The sequence below is a fragment of the Myotis lucifugus genome, unplaced genomic scaffold, assembly GCF_000147115.1.
Source record: "Myotis lucifugus unplaced genomic scaffold, Myoluc2.0 scaffold_431, whole genome shotgun sequence".
NCBI lineage: Eukaryota > Metazoa > Chordata > Mammalia > Chiroptera > Vespertilionidae > Myotis > Myotis lucifugus.
Genome location: NW_005871479.1, coordinates 270,314 through 292,497, shown reverse-complemented (window position 1 = coordinate 292,497; position 22,184 = coordinate 270,314). Strand labels below are relative to the sequence as shown.

The 22,184-nt window shown below is 46.1% G+C and overlaps 1 long non-coding RNA gene across 1 annotated transcript in view; it reads right to left on the bottom strand.

Moving 5' to 3' along the window:
- Window positions 1-21,760, bottom strand: part of LOC111823252 — a 31,647-nt gene extending 9,887 nt beyond the window's left edge. The window contains exon 1 of the long non-coding RNA XR_002826259.1: window positions 21,600-21,760. This is a non-coding gene — a long non-coding RNA (uncharacterized LOC111823252). The remainder of the gene's footprint in view (window positions 1-21,599) is intronic.
- Between the last annotated feature and the right edge of the window lie 424 nt (window positions 21,761-22,184).

The window sequence follows — 22,184 nt, the reverse complement described above, 5'->3', positions numbered from 1 at the left end:
TTTATTAGAATCATTTAGGAAATTTGAAAAAATAGCCATGCCCAGATCCCACCTGTGGAAATTCATTTCCATTCATCCATGAGGACCCAGACCTGGGATTTTTAGAAGATCCCAGGTCTGACAACCGCAGCTCTAATCTGTACAACTGTACTTCAACACTGGTCAGAGCCAAGGTGCTAAGAGCACGTCTAAACTGGCATGTCAAAGCAAATTCTCATCATTCTGGGGCTGCACTGTCCCGTCCAATAGCCTGTAGAAATGTATAGCATTTAAGCACCTGAAATACAGTCAGTGATACTGAGGAACTAAATTTTTACTTCATTTTATTGAATTTAAATTTAAAGACTGATACACAATTTAATAATTGGAAAATGTTTAGGTAGGTTCGAAACAGCTTGGGTATATGAATCTACTACTCTCTCAACCGTAAATTTTGTGAACTCATTTTTATTTTTTTTATTGATTTCAGAGAGGAAGGGAGAGGGAAAGAGAGATAGAAACACCAATGATGAGTGAGAATCACTGATTGACTACCTCCTGCATACCCCTACTGGGTATCGAGCCGCAAACCAGGCACGTGCCCTGACTGGGAATCGAATAGTGACCTCCTGGTTCATAGGTCGATGCTCAACCACTGCACCACACTGGCCAGGCTTGGAAACAGATCAAGTACTCTGGTAAAGTTAATGTCTAAACTGAGAAATACTGGAAGTGTAAAATGCATACTGGATTTCACAGGCTTCATGAAAAAATAATGTAAATATCTCATTAATAATTTTTATATTGACTACATGCTAAAATAATATTTTTGATATATTGAGTAAAATAAAATATAAAGTCAAAATTAATTTCACTTGTTCCTTTTTACTTTTTTTTAACATGGCTACTAGAAAATTTTAAATTACATGTGTATGTTCCAAGGAAAATGAGCAATTTGCAGCCAAACATAACAAAAGACACATAGAAACTAAGCATCATGTGAGTATCAGCAGACACCACAATAGCTGAATCAGACTCACTAATATTTTAGACACTGGAATTATCAGGCACAGAATATAAATTTTATACTTAAAGGAACAAAAGAGAAATTGAAATACAAACAACAAATAAAAGACTTAACATGAGTAAGCATAATTGAAAAAGAGCCAAACAGAACTTCTAGAAATGAAAACCATGGCAATTGAAATGCAAACCTCACCAGAGAACGAGACACAGCCAAATGGAAAATTAGTGAATGGAAAGATACAAATAAATTATCCACAATGCAACAGTGAGAAATGTGTTTGAAAAATGTGAACCTGACATTAAGAGACATGGCAGACAGAGTAAGAAGTTTAACAAATATTTAAATCATAATACTCGAAAGAAATGTCAGAGAAAATGGGGAAAAGGTAATATTTCATGAGAAAATAATGAGTTGGAATTTTCCAGATTTGTTCAAAGCCATTAAGCTTCAGACCCAGAAACTGCAACAAATCTCAAGCAGGAGAACCTTCCCCAACCATGACGGAATGGCAGAAAACCAAAAGAAAAAGAGGACCTGTTAAAAGCAGCCACCAAATGAAAATACAGCTTATCAAAGCTTGTGGAATGCAGCAGAAGCAATGCTTAGAGGAAATGTACAGCATTTAATACGTATGTTAGAAAAGGAGACATGTCTAATAATGAATAGTGAAGTAAAATAATTTTAATCAGTCCTGCAACCATGCTAGAAGATAGATGAATCATATTTGCTATTTCCTCTATAGAATGCAATACTGAAAATGACTGTCATATGAACAGGTGATCAGAGAGTTTATTATGGACATATCTCAGACAGTTGTACGTGGCTCTTACTTAACTACAAGCGTCTCGTCTGAACAGACCGTAGTTCTGCCCAGCCCAGCAGTTAAGTGTCTCTGAAACTCAAACAGCCCCCCTCTGCACCTCTGAAAGCACACACCTCGGCCAAGAGCCTGGTGGGGACGAGGCCCCGGGGATGCGTGTATGAGAAGGGGGCGGGCCTCCTTACTGTCATGTTTGCCTTGGGCTCACTTAGAGTGCAGCCGGGACGAACTGCGTAGGGAGCTGCCTTTCTAGGCTGCTGGGGACCAAACAGCGTCACTGTCTGATTCCTGGACTCCAATAAAAATAAAGTCCGAGAACGGGGTGCTGGGCATCTCTAACAAAGCTGTTTCAAAACTCAAAATGCAACGTGATGGGGTGTCATAACACATCCATCAGCAGGTTCTCACTGAGCGCCCACAGGGAACCCGGGTCTGGATTCAACCTTCTGGAGCCATCATTAATGAAACATGCCGTTTTTCAAACTCAAAGGGCCTTCTCAGAAATTTCCAGACAAGCTGAACAGGGTCGAATGCAGCTTTCAAGCATTGCTTTTGGTACAGATGATGGACATTCAGGTCCTGGAGGCTCTCAGCATGGTCTAGGGCAGTGGTCGGCAAACTGTGGCTCTCGAGCCACATGCGGCTCTTTGGCCCCTTAAGTGTGGCTCTTCCTAAGCCTTAGGAGTACCCTAATTAAGTTAATAACAATGTACCTACCTATATCGTTTAAGTTTAAAAAAATTTGGCTCTCAAAAGAAATTTCAATCGTTGTACTGTTGATATTTGGCCCTGTTGACTAATGAGTTTGCCGACCACTGGTCTAGAGTATCAGAACTGGGTCTTGAGTTCAAGTTGGAAGCCTCAGGCTCGCCTTCTCACAGCTCTTAAGCGCAGTGGAAAAACAATACTCATTTATATGTTCCTCAACCAAAAGGCCTGAGATGAACTCTATTGGCACCTGATTGGTTTATGGGTCAACTACCCATTCCTGAGACATTTACTGTGACCAAAAGGATGCTACATTCTGGCCACTTCTGGCTCCTTCTGAAGGGAGAAATATGGAACTAGAAATTAGAAAGAGCCTCATTCTAAGTCTTTCTTTAAAATATGCTTTTATTGATTTCAGAGAGAGGAAGGGGGAGGGAAAGAGAAATAGAAACATCAATGACGAGAGAGAATCAAGCTGCCTCCTGCACACCCACTCCTGGGGATCAAACCCACAACCTGGGCATATGCTCTGACCAGGAATCAAACCATGACCTTCTGGTTCATGGGTCAACGCCCAACCACTGAGCACACCAGCCTGACCTTCATCCTAAGTCGTAAAATGTCTTCCTCTATGTAGAAATTTGACTCAACCTTGTTTCAGCTTTTCAATTTTTTTCTCCAAATGAAATTGAAAGCAGAGCAAATGTAGCTAGAATAGTGCAGGGGAGTGGGTTCCTAAGAAAGAACTCCCAGGTGGTTGAAGCCGTTAAGGACAAAAGGAGAGGCTTCAGGAACCCCCACCCTGTGAGCGCCAAGTGTAATCCTCTATTTCCCCAACCCATAGACCAGCCTTCCTGAAGTGTGATTCACTTAGTGATGGATGAGTCAAAAAAAGATACTGATTCACCAAAAAGATCATGATTTCCTGGTTAACTGAGAAGTGTGGAGCTCAATAAAGTCAAAGAATATTTTTAACTATATGACATGTCAGAGCCTTTAGAATTCCAATGTGCGCTAGAAGTCTCCAGAGGAAAACACAGAATTTCCCAAATCTATTGGATCGTGAACCTTTTGTTTTTATTTTTATTGATTTCAGAGAGGAAGGGAGAAGGAGATATAGAAACATAAATGATGAGAGAGAATCATAGATCGGCTGCCTCCTGCATGTCCCTTACTGGGGATGGAGCCTGGAACTGGGCATGTGCCCTGACTGGGAATCGAACCTCGACCTCCTGATTCATAGGTCGATGCTCAACCACTGAGCCACACCACCCGGGTGATCGTGATCCTTTTGGAACATCTCTTGGGACTGATATTCCCTGGAACAAACTCAGGGACATGCTGCTCTGGAGGAAACAGCTCATTTTCTGACCCAGCCCCACCTTGCCCAGCCCACCATTCTAACTGAGATCAGAAAGCAGCGAAAGGTCACTCAGGAAGGCTGGTTATGTCCCTCCAGCACCTCTCTGGGATGTTACGAAATGAATATAATAACACAGAGATAAAACCCACCAACTGGTTTCTCAAAAGAAACCCCTTCTTCATCCAACCTGTTACATAGTCACTGGAATCGAATTGCAAAGACCCCGCACTCAGTCCAGCTCCGGTGGGAGGAAAGACCACTGGCGGGCTACCCCGAGCGGGCTTCTGGCCTCTGCGGGAACTGGTGTTCACCTCTGGCAAACCTCTGTCTGCAGCTGCAGAAGATCAAGTCAGGTTCACATCTGTTCCCCAGACACCCGACACCCCACCCTAGCTTCCCCGTCCAACAAAGCCTGGCCAGGTTTTCACAGTTAATCCCTCCAGGGCCCCTGGCTCATCTCCTCCCTTCTTGCTCCTATGAATTCTCTGAGATCAAAGCAGCAAGTTCGCCAAAGCTTTGTTTGCTCAGCATTCAGCAGAACACCTTCAACTCTCAGCTTGAAAGGAGGCTGGAGGGAGGTCAAACACACTCTATTGTTGAAAAACTTTAAAACAGCAAGACATGACCGAAGTATGAGCAGAGGACCCTCCATGACTTCTCTGGGCCTCAGGGTCCTGTGGAGTAAGGGACTTCCCCCAGCAAATGTAATCTAAGAGTCTGATGGGAAGGCAGACAGAATTCTCCTTGGGGGTCACACTGAGGTGACTCAGGCACTACACTGATTCCAAGGGGGAAACTGGAAGCTACTACCACAAACCCAAAGGGTCAGCCCCAAATTAAAATGAGGTCTAAAATATCCATTCTGGTCCCACTGGCGTGGCTCAGTGGTTGAGTGTCGACCTATGAACCAGGAGGTCACGGTTCGATTCCTGGTCAGGGCATATGCTCAGGTTGTGGGTTCGATCCCCAGTGTAGGGAGCGCAGAAGGCAGCTGATCAATGATTCTCTCTCATTGTTGATGTGTCTCTCTCTCTCCTTCTCCCTTCCTCTCTGAAATCAATAAAAATGTATTTTAAATAAAAATAAATAAAATGCCCATTCTGGCTTACTCTTCTATCCATTCAACCCATATTCTGGGCTGTTCCTCCTCCCCCTGGCCTTTATTCACAAATCTTTTTGGCATTTAGAACTAACAAGGTCATTTAGTCTGGAGATTTTTTTCAAACTGTTTGGCAACAGCAAATATTTCTCCAAACAAAATCTGAAATAGGACCCCCATATAAACTAGACAGAGTTGGGGGCGCTGGGGCTGGTGGGCTGGGCAAAGCCTGGACTTTGGCATACTCAGCCACCCCCTGTGGGGCTTTGGGCTCCCACAGTCTGAAAAGTCCCCGATGGGTTCGTCCGTTTCAGTTGACACAAACACTGGGGACCAGAGATGCAAAGGGAGCTGCCCAAGGCTCCCGTGCTCGGAGTCCTCAGTCCTCACTGAGAGCTTGTACTTCCGCTCTTCGTATTGAGAGGGAAATGGTCCTGCTTGCAGAATGCTCCTTTCCTGTTCTCCCCATCACTGCCCGCCCTCCTGGGGAACACCTGCACCCTGGCATCTGCCCGACAGTTCCCCCAGACTCTTCAGTTGCAAGATGGTGTCTTCAACCCAGTTCATCATTAGGAGCCTCTGAAGCTTGTTTACAATAGATTCCATAGCCCAGCACTGAACCCAGTGGATCAGTTTCCAGGGCCGGGGGCAAGAATCTGTGACCTAAATATGCACCCAGCCCCAAAATTTAAACACATACATACACACACCAGACGATTCTGATGACCAGCCAGCTTTGGAAGGCATTGTATTGAATTTAAATTGTTGTCTCTTCTTCAAATTCGCCAGCAAAGTTAAGGAATTCTTACATTAATCACAGCCCTGGTTGCTGGCAGGGTCCTAATTTCATAGGACCCTTTCTGGACATCCTTTTGGGATTATAGGAGAAGAGTCTCCGCAAGACCTTTCACTCATGCATTCTAAAAAATAACCAATAGCTTGTGCAAGTATTTATCTAAAAGGACGCACATTTCTGCACTTAAAAAAGCCAGAAATGTTCAACAATGAGAGGATTGAGTCAATAAATGTTGGTATGTACCTGTAATATCATACATTTACCAAGAAATGTTTAGAATATTAATAACATGTAATATGTGTACAATATGTGTAAAACAAGTGTAACATGTTAAAAAACAACTGTATAGTAGGATTTCACTTTTTCATATGCATAAGAAAACTGGAAGTATAAACAAGAAAATGTTAATATTACCTCTGGAATGATGGCGGGATTCATGGTAATGTTTATTTCTTACTTGCATTTCTTCTAACCTTCCAAAATTTCTATAGAAAACATGAATTTTGGAATCTACCAAAAAATGCAGAAGTTATCTTAAAAGGGTCTTTGGGGAGGGAATCAATAGATGGGACAAAAGGGATGATTTAAAATATTAACTGCTTACACCCTGGCCCATATATCTTAAAATGATAAGAACGGTTTTGTTGTTTTTGTTGTTGTTTTTGGAATTCGTAACATCTCTAGAAAACAAGGCAGCACACCATCCATAGACTAGATACAGCAAGAAATTCTGGAATATAGGAAACAAATGAGACCCCTAGATACTTAAGGGAAAGCAATCGTGTAAAGAATAAGGATTAAAATAAAATCTCCTAGCACATAAAAGGGAAGATTTGTAAATATGAGAGAAAAGTCAAGATGTTTGGAGAATCTCCAATAAATCCAATTTCTGTTCACTGGGAGGAGAAAATGGGGCAAGGGAAAAATCAGAAAACCAACAGAGAAAAAATGCTCCATGGAAGAAAGGCATGAACATGTGGATTAAAAGAGCCTGCTGAGTACAACAAAGAAAATCACATAATAACAAAAATACGGATCTCTTTCAGAGCAAGGCATTAACATACATGTCGTATGTATATTAGTCCTCATGGCAAAGCTGAGCTTGAAACCACTATTTTCCCCATGTTATAAATAAAGCAACTATTTGAGGGAGACTAAAAAGAGTTGCCCGAGTCCACCCAGCACCTGCTGGCACGCACACTCTTCTTCCTTACTAAGTTAATAATTTAATACAAGATGGAGTTTCCATGGGTTATGCACATATGCATACAAGTTCTTTGGTTGATTTCTTCCCACCTGCCCACCCAGCCCTGCCTTCCCTCTGAGATTCAACAGTCTGTTCCATGCTTCTGGCCCTGGAGTAGATTCCATCTTCTTTCAGAATGCAGGGATTAATCCTTTGATTATGGAATCTACTTTGTGGGAAGGATGAGAGAGGCAGAGAGGAATAGAACGGGGGAGAGAAAAAGACGAAAGAATGGGGGTAGGAAGGGAAGGAGAGGAAAGGAAGGAGCCGCTGAGGGATAATCATACACCAAACATTTCCACAGCCTTCTGGGAGCCAGACTCTGCTCTACACGCCTTATGAGTATTTACCTCATTTAATCCTCACAATAACCCTCCAATCAGGGACTCGGGCTGTGTCCATTTCACAGACTGGTAAACTGAGGTGCAGAATAGTTAAGTAACCTACCCAATATGCACACAGAGCCAAAACATAAACCCTTTCCCTCTAGCTCCAGAGTCCAGGCTCTTTGCCACTACGCCATTCTGCCTCTCAGGAAAGCGTTATGAAGACACTTCCCAACCTCCATTGTTGTCCTAGAAGACGGATTGAGCTCTCTCCTGTGTCTGCTCACTCACGGCACTGCCCACCCGTTACTGGAAATCTCCGCTCACAGGTCTGCCTCCCGCGAACCCAGCTCCCTGAGGGCAGAAATGCATCGTCCATCTGTGAGTCAGGATTGCCACATCCTAACACCTGCTGTTCATTAGGCACCGAATCCAGAGGAGCTGCCCGCAGATCTGGGGGCACTGGGTTGCCAGCGCTGCATTTCTGGGAGGCTGGTATGTTTGGAATTGTCTTGTTATTCTGATGGAACCTTCCAGCTTTTCCAGCTGCTCTGGGAGTCACCATTCAGCAATGCAACAAGCCCGCTCCCAGGACTGGCGCAGACTGTAAGCCCAACGTCAGGAGGCTGACTCTTTCTCAATCAAAGCAATGTCAATCAACCGCAATGTGCTGGAGTGTGTAAGAGTTACAACGGTGCTTTGTGAAATCAATGTAAGATTTTTTTTATATAAACTCACAAATCAGAGACAATCCTTTGATGGCCCCCAGATCTCTGCTTAGTTTGCTGACAATCTTAAGGAAGCATGATCTTAAAAGTCAGTAAAGGCAAATATATATATATAATATATATAGATACATGTATATACGAAATACAGGGTGGGGCAAAAGTAAATTTACAGTTGTTTGCATGGAAAATACAATAATTAATAAAAAATAGTACAAGAATAGACTGTGTTTTACATACTTACAACTATAAACCTACTTTTTTCCCACCCTGTATGCATCATATGTGTGTGTACATATCCTATCTAATAAAGACAGAATATGCAAATTGACCATCACTTCATGACAAAGATGGCTGTGCCCACAGCCAATAAGGAGGAAATATGCAAATTGACGCAACAAAGATGGCAGTGGCCAGGGCACCCCGGCCGCTCCAGGCCTCTGGGCAGTGCGCAAAGGTAGAAGGCGGCTCCGGGCCAGAGCGAAGGCAATGCCAGCAGCCAGGGGAAGGAAGGCCTATTCTTGCATGAATCTTCATGCATCAGACCTCTAGTGTGTGTGTGTGTGTGTGTGTGTGTGATATATATATATATATATATATATATATATATATATATATATATGTGTGTGTAGGGGGAAAAGAGGGAAACATCTTAAATGTTTCCGTTTTTTAATTAAAGAAGTATTATAAATATAAAAAATAGAAAATGCTAATAAGCAAAAAGGGGAGAAAAACTGACCCTGCCAGAAGTAACTGCCATGCATTCTAATGTCTCCTCTGCCAGACATTTCTCTATACAGATGCACTTATAAAAAAATGGGACTAGAATACTGCCCTTTCCCCCCCCCAACATTGTGAGTAACATCACCCTCATTTGCATGCTTTTCATCATCGCTCTGATGGCACTTTATGGGAGCTTTCCATCATTTTCTACGACTTCTAAATATTCTATAAGGTAAATGTATCCTATTTACTTTACAACTCCTGGACATTAGATGGATTCTAATTTTTTGCTCTTATACTCAACCCCTTGATTCTCTCAACATTTTGAACAAATGCCATTCACCTGAAAGAATGGAACTCAACAAATACACAACCAGTGATCTGAAATCATGTGGAATCCACTTCTGTCCTAAATTTCATCTTCTCTCTGGACTTTATTTTTAGATTCTTTCTTTCCTGTCACCAAGCCATTCGTCCACCCAAGCACTCCCTCTCTTGATCCTTCAGCCCCCGCCTGGCTACTCATCGACCCGTTTTTCTAAAACAAGTTTTCTTGCGCTTTTGTGAAGTCCACTCCCGCTGCCTCCTCTCCTTTGCTTTCATCCCCTCGCCCTCCGTCCTACGGACTCACACCGTTCTTTGAAGCCTGCTGCACAAAAGACACATGCAGGCCTGCGGGGATCAAAGGGGGATACCCACATCCTGAGCCTAAAGGAACTCCGAGTCTAATTGGGGATGCAAGGTACATATACGCAGTGATGTGCCGGCAAATTGGCTCTCTGAGGGTAAAAGAAAGAAACTTGCTTTTTTCTTTTTTTTTTTTTTTTTGCCAATTTCCACACTGTAAAATATTCCCATTATGGCTAAGTACCAGCATACTGTCACTGAGCCCAGAGGTGGGAAGAGATGCACATAAGCCAGCTCCAGGACATAATTGCAGGGCATGAAAAGTTAGAATACGTATGTTAGCACTCATATATATGTATGTGTGTATAACCAAGTGTATGTATGCATTAGCTTTTCATGGACATGCAGTCCTGTATGTATGCATACATAACCAGACCACACAACCAGAGCAGATCATTCTAAGTGGACAATCATGTCATTATCTTCTTCATCATCATCAGTAACAGTTATTGAGCATTTACAATGTTTCCAGCCCTGCGTTCAATGTTTTATATGCACTGGGTTACAACACACTCCTAGGGAGAGGTATCATTACTGCCAATTTGACAATTTTACTCCTGCCAAATTGGAGTCTTTTTAAAAAATATGTATTTTTATTGATTTCAGGGAGGAAGGGAGGTGGAGAGAAAGAAACATCAATGATGAGAGAGAATCATTGATCGGCTGCCTCCTGCATGCACCCTACTGGGGATCGAGCCCGCAACCTGGGCATGTGCCCTGACTGGGAATAGAACTGTGACCTCCTGGCTCAACCACTGAGCCACACCACGGGAGATAATTTTCCCATGGTCATTCAATGCACTAAGTGGTGAAGCCAGGATCAAACCAAGGTCTATATGATTCCAGAGCCCAGGCTCTGATGACTACCTTCTCCTGCTGCTTCCTGCCAGGGAGCTAGGCCTCAGGGCTCCACACTGTGGACTCCCAAGGACAGACTGGCCACGAGTCCACACAGAGGCTGGCATTCTTACTTCTCCCTTTCCACCACTGCTCAGTGCACCGTCAAGGCTGATTAGCAACACCCAAAGTTGCCCTTCAACTTACGACACAATTCCTTCTTCATCTAGTTACCTTCTCTTTCCTATCAAAAGCCTTCCTAGGTACTTTTTTTATTAGTTAAATCTTTATTGTTGAAAGTATTACAACCCCCCCCCTTTTCCTCTATTGACCCCCTCCAGCCCATCCCCACCACCCAGCCCAGGCCCTCACCACCCTATTGTCTGTGTCCATGGGTTATGCATATATGCATACAAGTTCTTTGATCTCTTCCCAGCCCTCCCCCCGCCCCCCCTAGATACTTTTTTTAAACTATAGCTTTCTCGTGCCTCTTTTTATTTATCTCCTAAACTTTTTTAAAAAAATTATACCTCCTTATCAATTACTACTGATAATTCTTCCTTATAAAAACCTGGAGACAGAGGACTTGTACAACTAGAAAGAATGCACACACAGATCTGAAGAGCAGATGGCAGGCCCATGGGGCTGGCCGATTACTTGTCAGCAGGATGAGGTTGCCATTCCGAAGGCACACACTTGTGCGTAGAAAGGGTAGTGTCAGTGCAGGAATTTTGCAATAATTCTCCCACTCCTTGGCCTTGGGGAGTCTGAGTCCAGTTCCACAACAGAAGGACGGAGAAAACTGGACAGAATTCAGCAGAACACCACGAAAATGATTAAAGAATTGAAAAATGAGACCAACAGTGGCAGGTTACACACACCAGGAATCTTCCTGCTGACGGAGAGGGCTGAAGGGAGAATGAAAAATTGTTTCCCATTGAAGGCAGGAACGAAGAATTAATATTTCTTGAGCATTTCCCTCGTGCTGGGCACTGTGTTTGGCATTTTATGAGCATTAGCTCAAATAACTTCCAGCTAGCCTTCAAAGTAGGCTTTATTCATCTCCAGGCTTTCATATGGGTAATGCAGTGTCCACAGGGGCTGGGAACTCCTGTAGAGGCAGAAGGCAACCCTGCCCTCCCAACACCCCTGTGGCCCCTCACACCCCCACCCCCACCCCAGGTATCAGAGACTCTAACGCTTCTATCTTTTCCATTTTAAAGACTGCCTCCTGTTCAGGTGGCAGTTTCTCAACTGCAGCACTACTGACATTTGGGATCAGACAGCACTTTGCTGTGGGGCTGTCCTCTAGATGCCACCAGCTGTGACAAGCCAAAGTATCTCCAGACATTGCCATTGTCCCAGGGGGTGGGGGAGAGCAAAATCCCCTCTGGTTAAGAACCAATGAGGCAGCCCGGCTGGTGTGGTTAAGAACCACTGAGGCAGCCCGGCTGGCATGGCTCAGCGGTTGAGCGTCGACCTATGAACCAGGAGGTCGCAGTTTGATTCCCTGTCAGGGCACATGTCTGGATTGAGGGCTGGATCCCCAGTGTGGGTTGTGCAGGAGGAAGCTCTCCCTCTCCCTTCCTCTCTGAAATAAATAAATAAATAAATAATATATATATATGTATATATATACACATATATACATATATATATATCAATACATATACACACACACACACATTTTAACTATATATCTATAGGATGAATGAGTGAGTGAACTGGTATTGATTGGGCCAATCGAGTGGCAGTTATAAAGCAGAGGCTGTGATAAGCCTGGTCCCTAACCCTGGCATAAAATGGCAGATGAATCCCAGATGAGGGTTTTCAGGAGACACAGAGGATCTGCAGAGACGCTGAAGACCTGCCCCTACACACCCGGGCTAATGAGGGGCCTGGCTTTCCTCTTCCATTGCTTTCTTGAACAGTGCAGGCACTAGCTGCTTGGTGGACAATTAGCCAGTCCCAAGACTGCAGGTAGGCAGAGCCGTTGGAAGCCATCTCCACACCCAGAGAAGCAACTCTAAGCGTCAGCATCATTTTTAACTAGAAAAGGCAGAAAGGAAAAAGAGGGTGCAAGGCACTCCCGTGTTTGCCAGGACCCCGTGAATCTCTTCCTTGGGTCATTCCTGGCCAGAATGTCCTTCCCCGACACTGACAGGCCTCTGCTGGCCCCATACTGAGGCCTGTCTGGACCAGTGGGAGGGCTGAGCAGGAAGAGACGGGGCCTGGCCCCGTGAAGGTCCTCTCTCCTGTTTTCTCTCAGCTCAGCACCCCCCTCCCAGCAGCCGGCTTCCTCTGAAGCCGCAGCACACAGGGCATATCCCGCCCAGCCCAGCGGTCCTTCCAGCGAACCAGGCCCCGGGCCTCTGTGTTTACGCCCTGACCCGTGGCTGAGGCCTATTTTCTCTCCCCGGGCTGTGACCCTACCTCCCAGGATGCCTACCATGTGTCTGTTGACTTTTCTCCTTCCTGTCTTCTCACTTTTGCCCCGTCTTCCCATCTGTAAATGGCATTTCTTGGGCTGGGAGGGAGGCCCCGGACCACAGGTATGCGCCCTGTCTCTGCCGGGCCGGGCCCGTCCCAGTCAAAGGCAGATGCCTGTGGTGCCCTGTCCCAGCGGCAGAGACACGTGGCCTGGAGTGTGGTCAAAGGCACCTCTGTGTGTCTTCATGGCTGTGTGTTTGGGTGGCCGCTCTCTCCTCATTTCTTGCTATTTTTACTTTGGAAAAACTCTCTCTCCTGTCTGGGGCTCCTGCGCCTCTGAGGAAAACGAGGTGGTGTGAAACCATCAAGTGATTTTGAGTCCAGTGGTCCTGGGTTCGAATCCTGTGCCGTTATTTCTTAGCTACCCCTGTCCTTCCTCCTCTACACGAGGGAGGTGGGACAGGACAGCTCTTTTTAAAAACATATTTTTATTGATCTCAGAGAGGAAGGGAGAGGGAGAGAGACAGAAACATCAATGATAAGAGAGAATCATGGATCAGTTGCCTCCTGCACCCCCCACAACAGGGATCGAGCCCACAACCCGGGCATGTGCCCTGACCAGGAATTGAACCCTGACCTCCTGGTTCATAGGTCGACGCTCAACCACTGAGCCACACCAGCCGGGCCCACTTGGACTCTTGTTAGGATGAGGCAGTAGAGCCCGTGGAAAGGTCCCGTGTCTGGTGGGCACTCCCTCATGCCAACTGCCTTCCTACCCTAGCCCTCAGGGCTGAGCCACAAGAAAAGGCACCAGGGACCCCTTCCCTCATGCTCACATGACCTGCCACTCCCAGGACCTAGAAGTCATTCCGCCGCCTCCTCTATGCCCTAGATTTCCGTTTCTTAACAAAGCCACATGGTTACATTTTGTATTGAACACTAAGATCCTCTTTTGAATAAGAAATTCAGATCAATCAATTTATAAATCCAAGTGAGGAATTACAAGAGTGGTGAGTAGGAGAGAGGCTCTTGTTCGTGGAAAGAATAGCCACCCTTGAGCACTCAGTAGATGCCAGACCCTCACTAAGTGCTTCACATGTTTTCATCATATTCTTCAGCTGCAAGGAACTGAGACGATTGAGAATTGATTGTCCCGGGGACTGAAAGCCGAGGGGTGGACCTGGCACAACTTGACCCAAAAGTGTAAACGGTGATGGTATCAGCTGATGCTCGGTCTCTTTATCTCTGTTTCTGTGTGTGTCTATTTCTCTCTTTCCGTCTCACTCTGTCCCTCTCTCTGTCTCTATTTCTATCTCAGTCTCTCTCCCTGTCTCTCACATGCTCAGAGGTGTTTATGCTGCGTGGGTGTTTTCAGAGCTCTCGAGTCTGAGTTATCATCTGGGATTTCTATCAGACTCCATCTGCTTCCAGACTGTGTGCAAACAGTAACATCCCAAGCTCAGCAAAGAGGGGACATAAAACATTTTAATTTGTCCGACCTGAAAAGCCAGATGACGCAGAATGTGTGAAAGGAAATCAGGAAAAGGAAGGAGGAAGAGATTGGCAGGCGTGGTCACAGCCACGAGGAGGCTCTCAGGCCAGTGGTAATGAAGCCAGCCCAGCACGTGCCTCGTGCCCACGGTGCAGCTTTCCAAACCACCGCGCCTTGTCTATTTCCCACAGGAACTGGGCAGGAGTCCCCTCTTCACGGTAAACACTGAGCCAGGCTCCGGGAGGGCCTGAGCGCCACTGTGAACAGACACAGGCGTTCCCACCTTCCTTGCATTCCAGTCCTTCCCACTGCCAGCCTCCTAGTGCTTAGCTTTCCACGCACAGTGTGGCTTCCTTTCCAGCTTCCCCGCTGTCCTCCCAGCTCCCTTTCTGCTCCGGAGAGCTGGTTTCTTGGCTCTTGTTGCACTTGAGACCTCGCCCTACAGGAATCAAGAGTGAACAAAGATACAGACTTGTCTCCTTAATACAGACCAAGAACTTCCTTCTGCCTTCCTCCAAAGTTACCATAAGGAAATCGCTCAATATTTACAGAACAAGTCTGAAACCCAAGGCGAGCCTCAGGGCCACCAGACCAAATCAGCTTTTCAACCGAAGCACCGAGAATTCGGTGGCAAATGTTAAAAGACAGGTTCAAAGAGGCTGGGAAGCCAGAATCACTGAAGAGTCTGCAGTGGAAGCTCAGTTCTGCACAGAACCGAACCCCAGCTCTCTGGGGAAGGGTGTGGGTAGCATTCACCCAAGTTCTCAGTGAGCTTGGCATCTGGCCTGGCTCACATCTGGTGAAGATGAATGAATGAATGAATGAATATCACTGCATGCACTGTCACCTCTATGTGTCAGACCAAAAGCAAATGATCAAATTCAGTGAAGAAAGCATAGAAGGTCAAGTAGGTCCAAGTGCAGGGCTGTGCCCGCTGGCTACCTGAACTGGACAAGCGATTTCATCTCTCCCTGCTCAGTGTCTCCCTTCATACAATAGGGGACCCTGGGATATCTCCCTCCCAGGGTTGCTGTGGGGATTAAATGAGGTAATTCATGAAAAGCACTTAGGACAAAGCCAGGAACAAAGCAAGCACCAATGAATGGTGGCTGTGATTATCACAGTCATTATCACTATTCAGCTTTATCAAAAGAATGAAGCAGCCAAAGTTAAAGCAGTGAAATGTGCACGCTGCCGACAGACTTAATGAAAGGGGTCAAATTAGCAGGTTCCCTCGCAGGGCTTCCGTCACTGTGCTAACAAGAAAGTGCATGGATAGATTTGTAATGATCCTTTTCTATCTCCCCAGCCTCCAGGAATGGAAGCCAATTCCCAAACATCTCCTGATAACCCTGTCTTACATACACCATCCCGGGCTTCCCATGCACGCTGTTGCTAGTTGTGCTCTCTGCGTGTGCTTCCCCTCACTCTACGGGGCACATTTGATATCCCCTTCAGCGGGAAAACAACCGGCTGTGGGCTCGTCTTTGGAAGGTCAGCTCGAGAAGGAGCATCTTCCTAGCAACAGTTGCCATGGAAGATGATGAGGGTGGACTCAAGTCCCAGTGGAGATGAAGGGCTATGTAATTGGCATTTGTTTGAATGAAGCGAGTGGGGAGCTTGCCACTATGAAGGGCATATGTAATCTCTTTGGTTAGGAGTGCTGGCTGGCCTTTTTGTTTTATTTGCTGTCATTGCGTTTTCCTAAAATATGATAACTCAAAAGTATCTAGTCCAAAGGATCCTAATCGTATTCGACCCAACATCCCATTATTGCAGCAAATATTTTGCAATATCCCCTTTGCTATCCTTCAATGAAAGGACAGATGTATCACCTACCAAAGTACATAATTTTAAAAATAAGCCCAATGTCCTATATAATATGAGAAATAATTTATAAATTTCAATATGCAAATGCTTATGCACAAATATACTTAGAAGGCCTAATAAACAAATCAGATGCTTCTATCTAGTTTTGATGTGTTATCCAGGTTTATTCTTTCTAGATGACATTTTTAAATAAGAGCTAAATAAATACATTCACAATAGGTATAGAATAACCAAGACTTTAATGCCACTGGTCCAAACCATCCTGCCTCAGTGGTCCAAGCCATGCCCCAAGAAAGGTATCTTCCCATATGCAATGAAACCATCCTTAGAGGAAAGAGATGAAATTCCTTGTTTGTCCCGAACTTTGAGGAATACTTGACTTTGCCAATCTTCTCCACTAGATCTGGGAGGGGCCGAGGAATATGCATGTCTCGTTACCATCCCAGTAAGTGGGTGGTCCTAAGAAGGTGCCCTAAAAAACACGACTAAGTGGGCAGACTTGGCTGGCCTCTAGGCAGGAAGGAGGCAGATGCAGGAAGTGAAAGGAGACAGAAATAGGACCTTTTATTCTTGGTGCTCAGAGATCCGGGGAGAAACAATCCAAAGAGTCAGGGGTTGAACTGCTTCTTAGGAGGAGCACTCTGACCAATGGCTGCCGCTCCCACCAAATCATAAGCCCCAGGGTCTCTGCCTGCTTCCCCTGTGTTGCTACTCGGGTGTTTAGCACAAAACAGATGCAGAGGAAGTATTTTTCGAGTGAATGAATGAATACGTGATGAATGAATAAATGAATAAATGAATGAACGAATGAATGAGTAAATGATGAATGAATGAATGAATAGGTGAATAGGTGAATGAGGATGGTTTGGAAGGAGGCTGCAGGGGCTGGAAGGCTCTAACTATGGGATAGGACCTGTCTCTAGCAAGGGAGGAAGAACGGAGAGGCACACAGAGCTAATAATCATTCTGGCATATTCGAGGCCACAGGGGAGCATTTCTATATTTCCGCATATTTGAGCATATCTATGAAACTAAAACATTTCTGAGGCGTAATCAGGACTGAGCTGCATTACAAAGCCTGTCCTGCCCCCCACCCCAACCCTGGGAAACACTGTACGTCGAGCTCAGACAGCTGGGCAGTGGGGGGCACTCCTGCCTCATCCCGGCCGGAGCACACCCAGGCCAGGCAGACACGTTCCCCAGCTCGTGCCAGCTAGAGGTTTCGTTCTGGGTTTGGCAGTCATTTTGGGGTTTGTGTGTCCTACAGACATTTAACTCTGTACTTAATTTAGGTTTAATAGGCAGCTATTATGTTAAATAGAGACCAGCTGAACTGATTATTTAAGACATAGTTATGGTTGTTTAACAACTCTGTGGTTGGACTGCTACATCTCAATAAAGGTTTTCCAGTCCTCGGCTATTATTACGAGTTTGTATCTGTAACTGTCCTCACCTGGCCACTGCCCTCTCTTTAACAACTGCCTGGGAGCCTGGGAGCCCCCCGCTCTGCTACCTCCCCCTCCCCCACCGGCCCCCAGTCTGCTGAGTGTCTGAGAAGCCATGAGCATCCAGAGACCGGGAAACTGGAGCCGAGACCACATGTGGCTGGGCAAGAGGGCCTGGCCCTGCAGACAAGGAGCAGGCTCATGGCTACCTGCCAGCCCCAGCCCTAAACCACCTGTCAGCAGGATTCGGGGCTTGTCACCAAGGGCAGCGTGGCTTTGCTGGGAAACTCGGGGCCACAGCTGAGCCCAGGAGGTGACTCAGGCACTGGGACTCCTCTGGGAGAAAAGAATCTGTGTGTAACAAAGGGAACCAAGAAGAAAACTATTCGGGCTCTAGAAGTTTCCCCTCGTGAAGTCTTGCTTAAAGTGTGATTCATGGACCAGTGCCGGTCTCAGTTGGTCCACAAGTTGAGAGTGAGCATTTAGGAACTTGTGTTGCAATTTGCAGTAACCACAATATCCAATCATGAGATCGACAGGCCCGGCTGCTCGACCAGGGTGTAGGGCAGTCTGGGCATCGCTGAGCTATGTGCAGAGGCGCATGTGGCCCAGACTGGGACTAGTCATGTGTACCTGGGCCACACATCTGTCTGCCAAGTACTGACAATGTGAAAACTAGTCTCTCAGCTGAGACGCTGTGGGAACCACTGCTTGCTGGCGGTGTATCTCTCACCTCATTTGTCTCCCCAGTCTGGTGTGGCTAGTGGTGAGAGTGTTGGTCGCACCCCCGCACCCCCCCCCCACCGCCAACCCCCGGCCGATGCAAGGCGCATGCGGCAGGCAACCAATGTGTCTCACATTGATGTTTTTCTCTCATTCTCCCCCTCCTTCCCTCTTCCCATTCTCTCTAAGAAAATCAATGGAAAAAATATGCTCAGGCAGGATTCACAAAAACAAAAAAAGGGCAAAAATGGTAAGTTTTGTGTATATTTTACCACAATAAAAAAAAAATCTTTCTTAAACTGAATGCTTCTGTTTCTGGAGTCAAACTGAACCTATCTGTTCCTTAAAAAAAAAAAAAATTAAGAATGTTGATATAATAATAATCACTGGATTGCACACTGTAAAGGGGAAAATGTTATGGTATAAAAGGATACTTTATGTGAATTTTATCTCAATAAAGCTATTTTTAAAAAGACAGAAAGATGTGGGTGGATGATGGGTTAAAATAAATGTTTAGATAGGTAGATTCATAAGTGGACACTTAGAAACACACATATTATAGGAATTGGCTCACACTAACTATTTTCAACCTTTTTCATCTCTTGCCATACATAAACTAATTACTAAAATTCTGTGACTCATCAAAAAATAGATATAATTTTGAGTCATTCACACTGGACAGCTATTGTTGTGTTGGCATTTTTTATTTGACAAGCTAAGGGAACAGAGGTCTGTGCCCCAGACTAAATAGTCAGGTACTGCATGTTTTAAACATTCTTGTGGCACGCAGGTTGGAAATCGCTGGCTTACACCATTATAGAGGCTGAGAGTGCCATGAGCAGCTGTCTGCAAGCTGGAGGACCAGGAAGGTCGGTGGGCTAATTCAGTCAGGGTCCAAAGGTGCAAGAATCAGGGGGCCAATCGTGTACCGATAAGTCCTGGTCCAAGTCCGAACACCGGAGAAGCAGGAGGGCCAGAGTCTATAGGCAGGAGAAGATGGATGGCCCAGCCCAGGCAGAGAGAGCAAATCCACCCTTTCTCCACCTTTCTTCTCAGACCCTCAGATGATTGGACGATGCCACTGCATTGGCGAGGGTGATCTTTACTGTCTACCAATTCTAATGCTAGTCTTTTCTGGAAACACCATGACAGACACACCCAGAAATAAAGACTTACCAGCTATCCCGGCATCTCTTAGCCTGGGTGAGTTTATGAAATTAACCACTATACACTCGTTCAACAACTGCATGCCTCACTCATCAGCCTGAAGACGGAACTGACCTAACACGGACCCTGACCCTGAAGCCAAGACAAGCCAGCAGAGAGAGAGATACGTGCACAGCTGATGGTGACTCTCTGGGCTGAAAACGTAATCAACCACTTGGACAAAGAGCGCTGCAGAGGGAGCAACCAATGCTTGTCTAGTTCACATCAGGGACTCCGCAAGACTGCGGGTAAGTTTCCCACTTCTCCCCTGCCAGTTAACACAGAGAGGTTTCAACATGGCTTTGGATACAATATTTTGACTTCCAGGCACTTTGCCTAGGTCCGTCCATGGACCAGACTGCTCTGTACGCAAGCAAGCAATGATTCAACACTCCCCACCCACCCCCCCAGACTGAAGGTTTGGGGCTCTGCTGACTTTGCTGACTTTGACTGAAACTAGCTTTGACATCCTAACGTCTGAGACAAATTTAGGGGAGGAGGGCCTCCCTGCAGGCTCGTCACAGGCCAAGATACTGAGCACCAGAGACACATTTTTTCATCTGGGCCTCCATGAAGGAAAAAAATCGAATCGGATGATGAAGCCACAGCAGGATCTTTGCATTCACGGGCCAAAGAGAATCATGAGCCAAACTGAACTGATAGAACGGCGAATGAAGTCATTAAAAGAAAGAACTCCACCAGCAGCTTTTCCGACGAGGGAAGTCAGACTTTTGGAGGCAATTTCTCAAATGGGGTTTATTTCGGGCCTTGACAATGAGCAGGAAAAGCATTTGGGATGCGTAGCTCTCTGAAGGCCTGGGAACAATGTGGAGGTCAAGATGGAATTATTTACACTTATCAGGGTGGGCCTAGCGTGGATGATTTAAACCTAAGCCAGCCCAACACATGCATCAGTCTCCACCTCCACTAACCTCTGGGTGCGTTTCTGACCAGACACATTTAATGACCCAACTTCAGCTGTATCTTCTGTCCAGAAAACATACTCTGCTCAAAACCCTTATTTATTTTTAAATATATTTTTATTGATTTCAGAGAGAGGAAGCGAGAGGGAGAGAGAGAGAGAAACATCGATGATGAGAATCACTGATCAGCTGCCTCCCATACGCCTTCTGGAGATCGGGCCCACAACCTTGATATGTGCCCTGACTGGGAATTGAACCTTGAACTCCTGGTTCATGGGTCAACGCTCAATCGCTGAGCCACACCAGCAGGGCCCAAAACCCTTTTTCCCAACTACTCCACTCTGTGTGTGTATGTGTGTGTTTTAAGTTACTTTAGCTAAGGCAACTTGTAACTGAAACCATGATTTCTAATTTTTGCCAGAAAGTTATTGACTGATTGGAGTCAAAAAGCTGGCTTCAGCCAGTTCCGGCCTGAGTGGAATGTGCCTTCCCCACCTCCCTGTGCTATAGACGCAGGGCCGTTGTCCATCACAAACCCCCAGCTCTCAAATCCGAGTGTTCACCATAAATTCCGAGGGCAAAGTCTGGCCCGAGTGTCTGCATCGCCCGTCCATGTTCTCAGACAACTCCCAGGCATCCTGATCTGCGTATGTCTCCCCAAAGGCCTGCACTGCAGACCCGCCAACAGCTGAAAGTTATAAATAGGACAGCGAGGGAGGGGGGTCGGGAAGCAAACTCTAACAAGGATTCGGATGCAGTGGGCCAAGAAAGCTCTTTGGAGGGACAAAGAAGGAAAAGAGCTGTGCTGTGCTTCCAAAACCAAGCAGAACGCGTCCCACCCACTTCACTCACTGACGAGGAGAACCTGAGGGATGTCTCTACCCCAGGGACACTACTCGGGGATGCCACTTCCTCACATACTATCTGATCCGGGTTAGTGGCTAGGGAGACGGGGAGAAGGCGGCACTGGTAGGCCCCTCCGGAACGGGAATGCCACGGGACACCTGAACGTGGCACAGTGGCACATGCTAACCACAAAGCATGACTTCATGGCCACGCGTGCCCATGGCAAGGACCGTTTCTGCTTGTTGGGGTGACTGGTTAACATCGGTCTTCCCAGCTGGACCCCAAACTCCACCTCTGTCCTGCTGGCTGCTGACCGCCCCCTGCCTCCTCCAATTCCTGGTATGTGGAAGGTGCTCACCACTTCCTACCTTCCCCGCCAGGTCTGGCCAGCCTCTGCGCCGCAGCATGAGCGTCCTCCTCGGCCCTTCAGGTCACTGTGCCGTGATGCTGTTTCTTCACCTGTCTCCTCCAGGGCTGTTATAGGCTCATCTTGGTCAGGTTCATGGCCCCAGTGCCTCGCATGCTGCCTGGCTCGCCAATACTTGTAGAACGAATAAATTGCTCCCTAAGGAAGACAGTTTTAAAAAGCTCACAATTATGACTCATACATTAACAACTTCGGACTTCCTGGTTTAGTCAGAATATCATACACTCCTTCCTTACAAATATTTCAGCTTGAGAATTATGAGTAACCTGTTCCTTTATAAAACTCAGGAGAGCCGACATGGAGGAGACGGCAGAAGAAGCAAAACCCTTCATCTCCTACAGGCTGTGTTTATCAAAACACAATTGGTTCACCCAGCTGGTGTGGCTCAGTGGTTGAGCATGGACCTATGAACCAGGAGGTCAGGGTTCAATTCTCAGTCAGGGCACCTGCCCAGGTTGCGGGTTCGATCCCCAGTGTGGGCCAATCAATGATTCTCTCTCATCATTGATGTTTCCATCTCTCCCTC